Source organism: Balaenoptera borealis (assembly GCF_965194805.1).
Source record: "Balaenoptera borealis genome assembly, chromosome: 6".
Classification (NCBI taxonomy): Eukaryota; Metazoa; Chordata; class Mammalia; order Artiodactyla; family Balaenopteridae; genus Balaenoptera; species Balaenoptera borealis.
The window spans coordinates 28312594-28322896 of record NC_138863.1 but is presented as its reverse complement, the minus strand read 5'-3'; positions in this window follow the sequence as shown (position 1 = coordinate 28322896).

The window sequence follows — 10303 nt, the reverse complement described above, 5'->3', positions numbered from 1 at the left end:
GGAGGGAGGGTAGGTATGGTGGGGGAGGGGTCAGAGCTGCACGGCTTCTGGATGTAGAATGAGACAAATGGATTCTTTTGGATGTTGTTCACAGGCCTTGCACTGCTTTCTTGTCTTCTGAATTAAAACTCCAGGTTAATGGCTGCCTTAGTGACTGGCTTTAACAAGCCCTCTTCTTCTTCCCCACCAACCCCCCACCCCTACTCCTCGTGCTTCTCTAATCAACCCGCCCCTTCATTTGAAGCCCTGGTGTTAATAGGGTTTGACTCTGGAACCTCAAATCTTCTGGAGAAGCAGCTGTTTTAATTTTCAACTTTCACCTAAAGCTGTGTGACTGTGAAATACAGCCACCCACTAGACCTGCTTTATCAGCTACAGCCGTGACACGATTAATTAACTTTATGCAGCCTCTCTTCACACAAGCTGCTTAACTTCTAGCCCATTGTAGTTCTGGTTTACTTAGCCGATGGGGCCTAAGGGCCTGTAACTGTTTACCTCCCTCTGGAGGGGCTGTTCTGGGCAGATGAATTCATTAGTTGGTGTTTGCAGAGCGGCGGGAGACCAAAAAAAAAAGCATTAGGTGAGTTTTTATTTTTATTTATTTATTTTTGTTTAAAAGGTACTGAAAAGGAGACCCTTTGCCTTGGCCTGAACTCATAGTTATGTTGCTACGACCGCAGGACATCAGTTTCCCTCCCTCCCCATCAGGCCCCCCTTCCTCCAGCCTGTTTTTTTTCTCTATCTCTCATTTCCGCTATTTCTCCCAACTGGAGAACTCTGGATTTTGTCCAGGAGGATGGAAAAGGTCTGTCTGCCCATCAGATGGGATATTTAAGGATCTTTAGTCTTTTCGGTTTAAATGTCAAAAGCTTGGAAGTTCTCTACTACCTCCTCCACCCCATCTCCAAGAAGCTGTCTCTTTTTCCTTCCTTCCTTCTCCACTTCTCTTACCTCCCCTCCCTTTTCTTTTAAAAACTGTCCTGTTGAGACTTTGTCAAGAAATAGCACGCCATCCTTTCTGGAAACTGTACTTCCCAAAACTCTGGAGAAGGGAGAAGAAAAGGAGCAATCATTTTCTTGTAGAGAAGGAGGGGAAGACAGAGCAGAGAAAAGAACATTTTAGTGGCGAACTCTGCCTCACCTTTTTCAAATATTACTCCTGGAGCAGGGTTTCTTAACTTCGCTTTATACATCACCAAAGGTAAACTGCAGATTCCGGGGTCATGCTCCAACCCAACTGGATCACAGTTTCTGAGTATGGACTCTGGAAATTTGTATTTATTTTGGTCACGCGGCTTGCGGGATCTTAGTTCCCCGGATCAGGAATCTGAATTCCCCTGGGAATCTATATTTTTGACAAGCTCCCCAGATCATTTGTATGCCCACTGAGGTTTGAGAACCAAGGATCCAGTGGGTAAGGCCCCGGGTTCTATTTATTGATTGCCTTTTAAATGCCAGCTACTGCGCAAGGGAGAGGAATAGCTTTGGCTTTGGTTTTTGAGAGGCCTTAACTCGAAGTACCCTTTTAAAGAAATGAGACTTCATTATTTTATATTAATGGTACTTATTGGGTGCTTGGTGTATGCTAGATGCTTTATAATCCTCACCCCCTCCCCAAAGCTGTATTTTTGTTATACCCATTTTACAGATGAGGACACCGATGCTTGGAGAGGTTAAGTTTGCCTACTTCACACCAATAAAATGTGTATTTAGATTCCTATATTTCTGGCTCAAAGCTGAGCTGTTACCACCCAAGTAGAACCGTGGTGAGAATATTTTCCACACTGAAAACTGAAACTGGTGACTTCACGGATATGCTTTTATTTTTATAGACAATGGTTCATGATATTTGCAATCAGAATGGTCTCCTTATACCCCTGGCATGCAGTAGCCTGTTTTTCACTTTGTAGGATGTTATCAAAGTCAGATGTGGCAGTCAGAGGCCTCACTTGCCAAGCCCACTGGGCAGGAGACCCCAGCCTTCCTCCCAATTACTGGGAAATTAAGGATCTATTTTAAATTATTCAACAATAAAGATAAATCAGGAGTTCTCATTTATCTCCCATTCTCTTCCTCAGAAGTAACTTTTGTGACCAGTATGGGGTATTTCCTTAGAGACATTTCTCTATCCTTTTACACATAAGATGTGTTTCTTTTCCTTAGTATACCTGGAAAATATTGTATATATCAAACTTGCAATCATCCTTTTTCACATAATGATTTATCTTAGACCTCTTTCTTTGTCGACCTTGTTCATTTTTTTTTCCTCTTGCATTTTTAACAGTAAAGGCTCATTGAGGAAGTTCAATGATGGGAGGGGAAGCAAGAATATCCTATAAGCCTAATTAAAAATTTAAAAAAATAGTTATTTTGGAATCCAAGTTTAGAAATGCTTTTAAAACTGTGTTTAAATATCTATAACATAAAACTGACCATTTTAACCATTTTTTGGTATTCAGTTCAGTGACATTAAGTTCTGAACAATCATGGTACAATCATTACCACCATCCATCTCCAGAACTTTTTCATTTTCCACTGAACTCTGCACCCAGGAAACACCATCTCCCCATTCCTTCCTCTTCAGCCCCTGGCAACCACTATTCTACTTACTGTCTCTATGAATCTGACTACTCTAGGTGCCTCGTATAAGTGGAATCATACAACATTTGCCCTCTTGTGTCTGGCTTATTGCACTTATAGCATCGCATCTTCAAGCTTCATCCAAGTTGTAGCGTGTGGTAGAATTTCCTTCTTTTTAAAGGCTAAATATAGAACCCATTGTATGTTTGTGCATTTTGTTTACCTGTTCATCTGTTGATAGACACTTGGGTTGTTTGTACCTTTTGGCTATTGGGAATAATGCTGCCATGAACACGGGTGTGCAGATTTGTTTGAGTCCCTGTTTTAAATTCTTTTGGGTAAATACCCAGAAGTGGAATTGCTGGATCATATGATGATTTTTATGTTAACTCATTCGTTTTAAATACTACATAATCTTCCACTGTATATTTCGTGTGTTTGCCGGCAATTTAAGTTCTCTTTTCTGTAAATTGCCCATTCTCTGGTATGATTTTAGTGGGATTTTAGACAATACTTATATAATCTGGATAGTCTTTCTTTTATCTGTTGTATATATGGCAAGTCATACACATTGAAAAATAAGTTTCTACATCATTCCAGATCCAAGACCTTGTCCTTATCTCTTTGATTATTTAAGGAACAATTATTGGTGAGTTTTTATTATTATGAAAATAAAAGCGCACAGACAGGCAGCCATCTGTATGCAGCACAGGGCCTGCCTCATCGTAGGTGTTCCATAAATATTTACTGAATGACTAAATTACTTTTGAATAGCCCCTGGTTTCATTAGTATTTCTTTTTTAGAACTGACTATGATCAGGCAAGTCCAGAAACTGAACTAAATTCTTCCTGATACCTCACAGCACAGTTTTGCCTAAGTTTAACCTGGTTGACCAGTCTCAGAAAAAAAAATTAAGCCAAATTGCTCTGAAAATAGTAGATAATTCAAGTTTCTGCTCTTTGAATAGCACTCCAGGGAAACTGTACTGCAACGGGTTTTGTCAAAATGAGAATAGTTAGTGATCAAATAACTCATAGACTAGAAAAAACAGTAGAAAAGGTACAGTGGTTCTTAACTCAGTCTTCCTACCTCTTCTCCAGGAAAGATAATGTCAATAGTAATTATAGGCTTCTTTTCTTTCTTGTCAATAGTAACTATAGGCTTCTTCTCTTTTTCTTTCTTTCTTTCTTTCTTTCTTTCCTTTCTTTCTTTCTTTTTAGTAATTATAGGTTTAATGTGTGTGCAATAATTTGTACATCTGTTATTTAATCTTACTTAGTCTTCATCATAATCCTGCAAGGGAACCTTTATCATCCCATTTGACAGATGGGGAGGGCTGAGGATGACTAAGTCACCTGCTGGAGGTCACACAGCTCATGGTAAAGAGCAGAGTTGGGAATTCATCCCTATCCCTTCTGTGGCAGGCACTGAAATTTTTTGACTGTTATCCTACTCTGTGTTCATGGTTCCCCAACACCGGATCAGGGTTACTAACAGGAACCGTGGCCAGGAGTGGGTGGCTTTGCCTGTGCATGTATGTAGAAGGGGAGCAGGAAGGAATCATGGTTTTGTTCGGAGTCCCAGGGCTGTGTCCCAGGGCTGTGTCCCAGGGTGTGGGGAGGCAGGTTGGATTGACTGCTTGTCCTTGGACCTCAGATGTTTACAGCTTCACTGGTTGAGCCCCTCCTCCTCCTGGGACTGCTTCCCTGAGGTGCTGCCAGGTCGTGGGGCTGGAGGAGGTTCCTAAGGCCAGCGTGATGGCTCCAATTTGTCATCCCTTGGGAATGACTCTGCTTATCTCCTCCGGGGATGCTGCCTCTTGACTGTAGCCCACAGAAATCTCTGCCTTTTCCAACTCTGACTACACTGGGAGTTTGCAGCTCATAACTTAATACAGACTTCCGTTCTTGTATTGCTCTCTAAACTTTGTTCCTTGTCACACCAGACAAATAGTGGGGGTCAGAAGCCTGGGTTACGTTTTTTTGTACACAACTCCCTTTAAATAGAGCTCTAGAGCCAAATATTGACGGATAAAGTATATTTTTAGTGGATCATTTCAGAGCCTCTGTAACCTTAGAGTCGGCTGAGAATAATTAGTATGAACAACTGTCCTCAGGAGAAGAAAGATGTGGAAGAACTCTTCAAACTGAATTTTATATTTCTGGGAAGAACACGATATATCTGTTTTTAAGTGCAATCAGCAGAACTTTAAGGGGAAAAGTCCCACAGTATCAGCTATCATTTTCCCCATTCTCATCCTAACTTCCCAGTCTTAGGTGTAGCTAATTTTCTAGAAACGTCTATTCTAGGGCCTGTGAAAATAGAGAGTGCCCCTAGGGAACCCAGAGGCTGTGGTGGTGGAGGTGGTGGCAGTAAAGTTGAGGGGAAGGACCCATATTTTACTTGGAGGCCTGAAAGTTAATCTATCCTTTTGATGATATTTTTTTTAAATTGAAGTATAGTTGATTTATAGTATTATATTCGTTTCAGGTATACAACATAGTGATTCAATATCTTTATACATTACAAAGTTATTACAATATTATTGACTGTATTTCCTGTGCTGTACATCATATCCCTGTGAGTTATTTATTTTGTAACTAGTAGTTTGTACCTCTTAATCCCCTTCACCTATTTTGCCCATCCCCCGGCCCCCTTGATGATAATAATTTAAAATAGCATTTGAAATTATGATCCAAATCCTATAGGGGCTTTCTCTTTTCTGCAAGTTTTTGGATCAATTTTTTTTTTTTATAAATTTTTATTTATTTATTTATTTTTTGGCTGTGTTGGGTCGTGTTGCTGTGCGCAGGCTTCTCATTGTGGTTGCTTCTTGTTGCCGAGCACAGGCTCTAGAGCGCAGGCTCAGTAGTTGTGGCGCACGGGCTTTGTTGCTCCACGGCATGTGGGATCTTCCCGGACCAGGGCTCGAACCCGTGTCCCCTGCAATAGCAGGCATATTCTTAGCCACTGCGCCACCAAGGAAGCTCTATGGACCATATTTAAATACAAAGAAGCCAAGGGGCTCACTCTTCTGTGATTTGCCTGTGCCGTCCTGAATCTCGGCCATCTAGATCTGTTGTGAGTTCTACTCACCCGGCTGCTCTCATCTTTGAAATTGGCCCCAGGTGATCCACTGTTACCTGTATTGGTTACAGAAGTTCTCACTGAAAGAAACAATGCACCTTGAAAATGGAATCCTCTCCCTCTCTCTTTGCTTCACTCATAGTCTTTTACAACCGAGCATCCAGATGACCCTCCACTCCAGAACTTGAAGACCCTGTGAAGAGCCATAATTAGTGTGAACAGGAATCTTTGACAGCTTTGGAGAAAAGGAATGTAAACTAGTCTTCTTGCCCTTGGCATCCAAAATAGAAAGCCTTGACTCCAACAGGTACTTCCCTCCCAGGTGTGGAAGGCTCTTTGTTCTCATTTCCCAGGTAAACCCAGGTGTGTCTACACCAGGGAGCCCCAAACTGTGGTCGTCAGCGGAATGTGTGTGGACAGGGTTTGCTGGTTTCAATCAAGGAAGCCAGAAAAGACTGGTTTCCCTGTCATTGAAAGTCTTTCTCGTCAGGAGGTGCTCCAAGGCTTGTGATTTGCACAGATGTCTTTCTGGAGCAACAAGGTTTGTGAGCAGACTTGCTCCCTGGTCTGTGGCAAGGATCAGTAACATCATGGAGGGTTGCGCTGTCCAATGTGGGACCTTCATTGCGGCTATGAACATTTAAATGAGTTAAAGGGAAATGAAATTCAACATTCAGGCTCTCAGTTGCATTAGCTATGAGGTTACACATGCTCAGTGGCTTCTGTACTGGACATTTCTGTCACTGTAGAAAGTTCTATTGGACAGCGACACTCTAAGGCACACCACTTAACAGAGGCCACTTTACTGGTCCCACACAGTGGTGACCTGCACTGTGGCCCTGAGGGACCCAAGTGAGGCTAAGTGAGGATATAGAGTCGCAGTAAATGTGCACGCAGAGCACAGGTATGGTCATTGGAGTGAAAGCTTAATGATTCTTTCAATAAACATTTCTTAAATGTAACACTTGATTCAGTGTCACTCAAAGGAACATTAGAAATCCTGGTACTTGTGCAAGACACCATTTCTGTCATCTTGGCGTTCCTAACCTATAAGCTGAAGCAGGAAATAAATAAGAATAAGCTGCGATAAACTGAAAAGTGGACAAGTGCAAAGAGGAATTATTTTCTTTGGACAGCGGGATTCGGGAAAATTCTCAGAGAAGGGGACACGCGAGCAAAGTTTGATGGGTGACAAAAAGCTTGGCAAATAGACAAGGAGAACGTTCCAAATAGAAGGAACTGCACAAAACTGGGGAAGTGTAAGAAGTTTGCTGGCAGAGGAATGTGAAGGGGGATGAAGGAGAGACGTAGGACCAGTCGCCACAATTTTGGGGCCCGGTGCAAAATGAAAATGCGAGGTCCTCCTTAAAAACTTCTTCAGAATTTCAAGACAGCAACAGCCGAGCATTAAATCCATAATGTGCCCATGTAAAAGCACAGCTAACGAGTCTACGAGGCCATCCGATGGCAGGAGGTGAGGTTAAAGGGAAGGGCAGGACCATACCGTCAAGGGCTTCTGGGTCGGTTTGGTGTTTGGACTGCGTCCTGAAGGCAGCTGAGAGCCTTAGGAGATTCTTCAGTGGGGCTGAGGCAAGATCAGCCTTGCGTTTGACAAAGACCATGTGGGGGGCAGCCCTGAAGGGCTTGGAGGAAGGCTGGTTAAGAAGCAATTGAAACGGCCTGGAGAGAGAGGAGGAGGATGGGAGAAGTGACAGCGGGCAGAGGAAGCGACAGTGGGACAGAGAGGAGACAGGACTCTGAAAGATGTGTGGGCGGTGAACTTGATAGCAGGACGTCAGGCTTGAGGTCTCGTTTGCTGTGGCCACGCCTGGGCTGTCCTCCGCTGCGATCTCGTGTGCCGCCTTCTTTGGGATTCTGGAGTCTTTGGGTTCCCATGACCCCTCCCAGAGCAAAAGGCTGAGGGTGGAGGAGAGTGGGAGGTACTGATGTTGCCCCCCAAGTCCCTCCCCAAGAACCCTTTCGGGACCCTTCCCTGTTTGCCACATGAGGCAGACGTTGCCTTAACCCAAATCTGGGGAGAACCAAATCCATTCCGCCTCTCTACTCCAGTCCCAGAAACCCAGCCTCTGGCAGAAGCTCAATCAGCATTGTGTCAATACCGCCTCCCTCGGATTTGCATTTCCTGACTTGGGTGTTTGTGACATTCCAGGGGCCATTATCAGAGGGTTTCACTCTTTATTTCCTGATGGAATCAGGACACGTTCTTTTCTGGGGGGTGGAGGTGGGGCGGAGGGGGCCAGTGTGTAACAAGGCATCCACCGAGAGCGGGCACAATCCCACAGCACAGCAGGGAGGGAATGAAAAATGAACCCGTTCAGCGGCCTCCTGACCGCAGACAACACGGAAGGAAGCCGGTGTGTATTCAGTGCCAGGCGGTGTGTGCCAGGGCTCCTCCCTTTTCGTAGGCTGTCTCTTCTCATCCTCATGACGATGCCTGAAGGTGAGCACAGGGGCCCTACTTTTGCACATGAACACCCAGCGGTCATTGGCAGGATGTGGATTAGAACTCTGGTCTTCACACTGCTGGATGCCCACCCCCATCCCTCCCGTCTCAGCAAACACCTGGGAACAGCCCCCAGTTTCCTTCGCTTCTAGTTGACAGGTGGAAAAACAAAACAGAGGAGACACAACAGTGAGCCGGTCCTGGGTAGAGTCTGGGTAAATTGTTTCTAAGCTGAGGGTGATTTTATGTAAACCTTGCATGGAATGGATGTCTCCATTAATTAGCTTATTTGTAAAAAAGCAAACAACCAAAAACTGGGAGTCTGGTCTGACTCAGTGAGAGGGAAGAGGGAGGCATATTTAATGCATTTGAAGGGAAATATAAACCCCAAGTAGCAGCATGAAGTTGGCACAAGTTATGAACTGGCTGCATTGGGCTGGGTGTTTCCAAGAAAAATGTTAAAAACAACAACACAGGAATATCCTTGTTCGGTGGCAAGTCTGACATGGTGAGTCTTGGCACTTTCTAGAAATTGGAGGGTGTGGTGAGGCAGGGGGGAGGAGAGAGAGACCAGCCTAACTGCAGGGTGGCTTCTGGGCTCAGAGAGCATCCCTTGTACCTGGAGCTCTAACAAGCCGGGAACACATCGATTTGGGGGGGATCAGTGTGGAGGAGAGGAGTGAGAACCCGGGGAGCTGTGTTTCCAGCCCGAGAGATATCTGATGAACGCTCCAAATGAAGACCAGCTCAGAAGCCAAGGCTGCTTTTCCAGGCTGGTCCCACATTTAAACTGGGATATTAATTTTACAAGCGGGAAAAAGCTCTCCTGGACACTAAAGTTTGGCTCACAGAAAAAGTCCACAACCCGTAGGCTCTGGATGAAAGGGCTGGGCCTCTGGGGCCATCTTCCGGGCCGCAAAAAGGGCCAGGCTGCTCGAAGGGTACTTGAAACAAATAAAACAGTGACTCTAAATAAAACACACCCATATGTCATGTTCTTCCAGAAAAATACCCTCTGTAATTGGTTACAAGCTTTAGAGAATAAAACCAATTTACCTGTCAAAGAGAAAGGCTGATTCCCCCCCAGAACTTCTGGGGGCCAGCGTGGCTCCAGGCCCCTTCCCTCCCCCGGCTGCACCTTTCTCCTCCCACCTTCTTGATTTGTGAAGACTGGAAAAAAAAAAAATAGAAAAGTTGGGAAAATCCTCTAAAGACACACAGTGTTCCAAGCACAGTCAGACCACTAATTACTGTTAAGCCGGAGCCCCTTTTTGTGTTCTGAGGGGGGCTTCAGTGTGTAGCGACCACTTGGGTCTTTTCATGAGTTTGGGCTAACTCCTGAATGGCAGATTTTTTTTCTTCTCCTTTTCAACATTTGCTCGCCGCCTGCCTTCTTTTCCTTCATCCTCATCTTTACCTTCTTTTTTTCCTTTCTTGCCTTCTTTTTATTTTTATCTGCTTTTTTTCTTTCTCTGTTTTTTCATTTTTCTTCTGGTGTTGTGTTTTAAGTCTCTAAATGAAACTTGACTGCCCCCATGGCCGGCTGGAGAAGCACAAAGGCCTCCCATTCCACTGGCTACAGTAACGCCATTGTGTGTCCTAACAATGCACTAATTGGCAGTGACAATTGTGGAGCTGGGGAGGAAGAGGGGGGCCACCGACATAAAGGGAGAGGAGGAGGACGGGAGGCCCAGGTTCCCGGTGGAGAGGGGGTGAGACCCACAGAGGCGGCGCCGTGCTGGGGTTTGTGCTGGGCTTTCTAAATTAATAATAAAAACAAAGTGGAAAACAATTATTTTGGAAAAAAAACATACAGACTTTGCTGCAGACAACTTCAGCGTCCTGGGCGGGGAGCTTGAATCAGCCGACTTGCACAACCAACATTCCTGTGTTTCTGCAAATCGATGCAAAAGTGGGAGAGGCTGGTGAGAAAAGGCTCTGAGGGAAACTCTAGACAGGATGGCTGAGAGGCAGGTGCTGAGGCTGGTGCATGATGAAGTCCTCGGTTTGACCACATTTCTCAAGGAGGGGAAGCCAGAAGGGGAAAAGGCTTACGTTTGCTGGCTGGTGGATTAGACTGTCACAAAGTCCAGGAGCTGCAGAAGGCAATTCTGATGTTTAAAAGAGTCCAGAAGGGGAGCTGGGCAGGATGGTAGACAAGAACAAAATGA